This window comes from Miscanthus floridulus, chromosome 2, assembly GCF_019320115.1.
Source record: "Miscanthus floridulus cultivar M001 chromosome 2, ASM1932011v1, whole genome shotgun sequence".
NCBI lineage: Eukaryota > Viridiplantae > Streptophyta > Magnoliopsida > Poales > Poaceae > Miscanthus > Miscanthus floridulus.
In genome coordinates, this window is record NC_089581.1 from 51,601,669 (window position 1) to 51,606,085 (window position 4,417).

At 40.0% G+C, this 4,417-nt stretch overlaps 1 pseudogene; it reads right to left on the reverse strand.

The window, feature by feature from the left end:
- Positions 1 to 227: 227 nt before the first annotated feature.
- LOC136536538 (uncharacterized) lies at positions 228 to 2,452 on the reverse strand (annotated as a pseudogene).
- Between the last annotated feature and the right edge of the window lie 1,965 nt (positions 2,453 to 4,417).

Below are 4,417 nucleotides of genomic sequence, written 5' to 3' on the forward strand. Positions count from 1 at the left end.
ATTTGTGAACTATTAGAGACTACACATGTCAAGTGGCTAGCTAGCAAGGGTTAGGTACTAGTTACTGAGGTGAATATAAAGTTTGAAGTATTTCCATTGATTCATCTTTGGGTCAACCATATAAGAATATGCAATGTGAATTGATTGATAGCTTGAGTGAATATTTTCAATCAACTTGCTCAAGCACCCCGAAGCTTCATATCACCTTCAAGTACCTACAACACTTACTAAGCATAATTTGGTACCCAAACTATGTTGGGTCCATTATGGTTAGTCACAAGAGACTTAGGCACCTAAATGGCCTGTGTGCTAGCACATGGTGAACCAATCACCTTTCTAGCACAAGTGTCATTTTTGGGCCTCCTAAGCATATTTAAATCAATTGACAAGTTGAGCTTAGAAGTGTTACCCATAGGACAATCCTTACTTAAATGTCCCTTTCCTTTGTAAGTGTAGCATAGGCGGTTCTTGTTCTTTCTAGCCTTCTCTTCTTGCACTTTTCTTGCTACCTTGCTAATGAACCTCTTTGTTGATGATGACAAGCCTTCACTTTTCTTATTAGGACATGAGCCAATTTCATGTCCCTTCTTATGACAACCATAACACTTCCTCTTACTTTTTCTTGTCTTGTTCTTTGGAAGTGTGGCTTGATCATCGACCTTGTTGGAACACATAGAAGCATTGTGTCCCATGTTGGAGAACTTGACATGAGCCATCTTCTTCTTCTCTTGGATCTTGCTCATGCCCTTCTCTTCTTTCTTCAAGGGGCAATCTCTGACATGGTGACCATCTTTCTTGCACTTGAAGCAAGTGATGAGAGTCTTCTTTGATTGATGTTGCACCTTGATGGCCTTGGGAACTTTCCTATTCTGTCTAGGTGCGGCACTGCCGCCCTTGGGGTGCGGCACTGCCGTAGTCTATGTAGCTGGCTGAACTACTGCATTCTGGACAAATTGCACTTCTTTAAGTATCCCCTTTACTTTTCCATTGTTGGACTTGTAACCCTTTTGATAAGGCTTGATGCATGCATCGGTTGATCCCTTCTCAAGCTTCTTCACCATGTCTTCATGGTTATCTTGAGAAGGTTGAGCATTGCACTTGCCCTTCCATTGAATCAAGTCCCTTTTTAGCATTTCAACTTCTTCCTTGAGCTGTTCATTTTCTTTTGCAATGGAATCATCACAAGTTTCTACAATTACATGCTCAACGGAAGGTTGGCTTGCTTGAGAGCAACACTTGTTAGCACATGATAAAATAGATGAACCTTGTGTATATGTGCATTTATGAGTATGAGGTTGGTATGATTTTACCGTTGTTACCACAACCTCATGAGCAACTTCTAGCATGAGATGAGACTCCATAAGCTTCTCATGAGAGCACAAAAGCACATCATGACTTTCTTGCAAAGTCTCATTTTTGCTAGTAAGCTTTTCCAACTTGTCTTTGAGCATATAATTCTGATCTTCTAATTGAGCAACACAAGATAGAGAGTTAATAGTATGAGTTTGCTCAATTGACAAGTTTCATACCTTTGGACCAAGCTAGCATGAGAGCACTTAAGCTTTTCATGCTTTTTGGTCAACTTCTCCAAGCATTTGATCTTTTCAACAAGAAGCTCTTCTTGCTTGTAGAGATCTTCTTCTTGCTCTTGAATCTTCTCTATAAACTTGATCACTATCAACTTGTCTTTCTTGCTTAGACGTGCAAGGTGTTGATTGATCTCATCATTATCACTACCACTGTCACTGTCACTGTCACTATCACTCTCACTTGCCACTTTCTTCTCTTTCTTTGCCATGAGATTGATATGTAAACTGGAATAGAGAGTTGAGCTTCTTGGTAAGGTGGATTCATCATTTGGCTTCCACCAATCACAAGCTTCTTCTTCCTTCAAAATGTTAGTCTCACAAGATCTAAAGAAAGTAGAAGTACCACATGTAAAAATATTGTTCTCACCAACTATTTCATTACCATCCAATAAGTCATATGTTGGCGAGGAAGTGGATGTGGCATGATCAAATAGGCCTTTTGAGAGAATCACTTGAGGCTCATCATTTGTCGATGAAGTTGAGCATTCCTCAAGTGGTTTTTCCAATGAGAGGTTGCTCTCTTCACATTTGGAGTTGCCATACATTTCCATAAGTGTGGTCCAAATGATATGAGCATCACCAAGTGGTTTACCATCTCCAAATATGACAGCATCAAGTACATCTTCACTCAAAGCACTAAATAAGACATTAGTAGCTTAAGCATTGAGTTATAAGCATTTCACTTCCTCTCTAGATAGGTAGATCAAATCATCATGAGGAGGTGAAATGCTCACATCTACAATTTGCTCTATTTGAGGACCCATGGTCCTAAAAACATCAAGCACACTAGCAGACCAAGATGTATAATTTGAGCTATCTAAAAGTAAAAGTTCTAGAGGTACCTCCTCACTTGTCGATATCATTCTCTCAAGGCGGTTAAGCCCGAAATTGAGAGCCAGTCTCTGATACCAATTGAAAGGACCTTGATGTCACCTAGGAGGCCTAGAGGGGGGGGGTGAATAGGCCTATAAAAATTCAACTCAAAACTATATCAGAACAGAGGGCGGCACTACCAGCCTTATAGGGCGGCACTGCCGCTCTTCAAAAATAAAGCAGACAGCGTTGAGATTTCACAGATAGTAACCTGACCCTCTAAACTGCTCAATCCTGCAACAGAAAGACAAAATTCAGTTCGAAGACTGGATACCATAGAAATCTCACATAAGAGAGGATCAAGCTACCAAACCCTAACAACAGCTAGCAAAGAGCTGAACCAGCAAGAACACAAAGTGAAGCATGCGAGACACAAAATTTATCCCGTGGTTCAGCTCGCCACCAAGGCTTGCCTAAGTCTACATTGTTGAGGCATCCACAAAAGGATTGGCTCACCACCAAGGCTTGCCTTGCCCTCGTTCTCAAATTAAGAGAATGAACTCTTGAAGTGAGGGGTAATTTCTTAGTTGTAGGATGAGGTTACAAACCTCCTAAGGCTGCCACATGAGTTGGCAAGCACAAGGGCGATGCCTAGCTGGCTAGGAGCAAGCTCCAAGAGTAACAAACCCTAGAACCACCGGCTAAACGTGAACCAAATGCTCTTAGACTTTGGGAATTAGTGGATCTTCTCTCCAATCGAGTTTTGTTGTCTTTTCTCTCAAGTTTTGATGGTTGGAATCAAGAATTTTCTTGAGGGATGAAGGAGCAACAATGGAGGAGAGAGAGGTGAGCTTTGGTCTGTTCAGTTTCAAACTGAACCGTTGGAGAAGAAGGCTCTATGTTGTGGGCCGGCCCAAATGGTATTTATACCTCTTGGGCCCCAATGGTCGTTTATGGGCGGCACTGCCGCCCTAGCCAAAATAGGTAGAATCTGGAGATTTTTGGCTGGCTGCTTTAGCTAGGTAAGATGATATAGATCTATAGTTTTGAGCATCTAGTTGCATAGTTGACCAACTATACTAGAATCCCTCTTTATAGTACGGCTTTTCCTAAACTCAAATTCAAAGCATAAAAGAATGTAAATGCCTTTGAGCTGGTTGCCACTTCATTTGGCAATTGAGAACTTCTATTATCGAATATGTTTTCCTCATTCTCATTATACCTTGATTATGTGACTTGAACCATTTCCATACATATGAGTTCACCTTTATGGCTTCAAGTCACTTCCACTAATGATTTGATCCTCAACACAATATGACTCCTCATAGCTTGATTAGTACCTTGACTCAATGCAAGTACTCTCTTCTTCACCTTAGCCATGGTACCTTGGTCACCAAGCCGTCGCTTGCCCTTCATCTTCACTTAGTACCTCGAAGCTCTTTCCTTGCTATCTTCACCCTATCAAGCCATACTTAAGCCACATTATATTAAGCATCCATTGAAAACCATTTCCTCAATATTTTGATCCTTGCTTGAATATTTTCTAGATATGAATGTTGAGATCAATCAAGCTTCAATTTATCTCACATAGAGACATACATGGATCAACATCAATATGGTCAAGCTAATTCACGATTTCTTATTCCCTTCTCATTTTGGCTTGACATTTCCAATTGATCTTTCATATATTCATCCATGTAAGTAAACCAATGTAGAGATTGACTTATATCCACTATACATTGTCATTTACCAAGTATGTTTGCTTTCACATGATGCTATGATATCCCACAACATAGAAGCCATTTCATTGATTCCATTTGTATTATTATCTTTTGCTTGAACTAGATTGCTTCCAAAAACTTCCAATACAACAATATACAGTTTGGCATTCACTTTAACACAATGTGGCATATCATCAAGTTTGCCTACTAGTTGAACCTTGTATATACTTGTTAATACACAACCCACAAGTATATGCAATAGACTCAATTTCCTGTTCAACACTTAGCAAACTT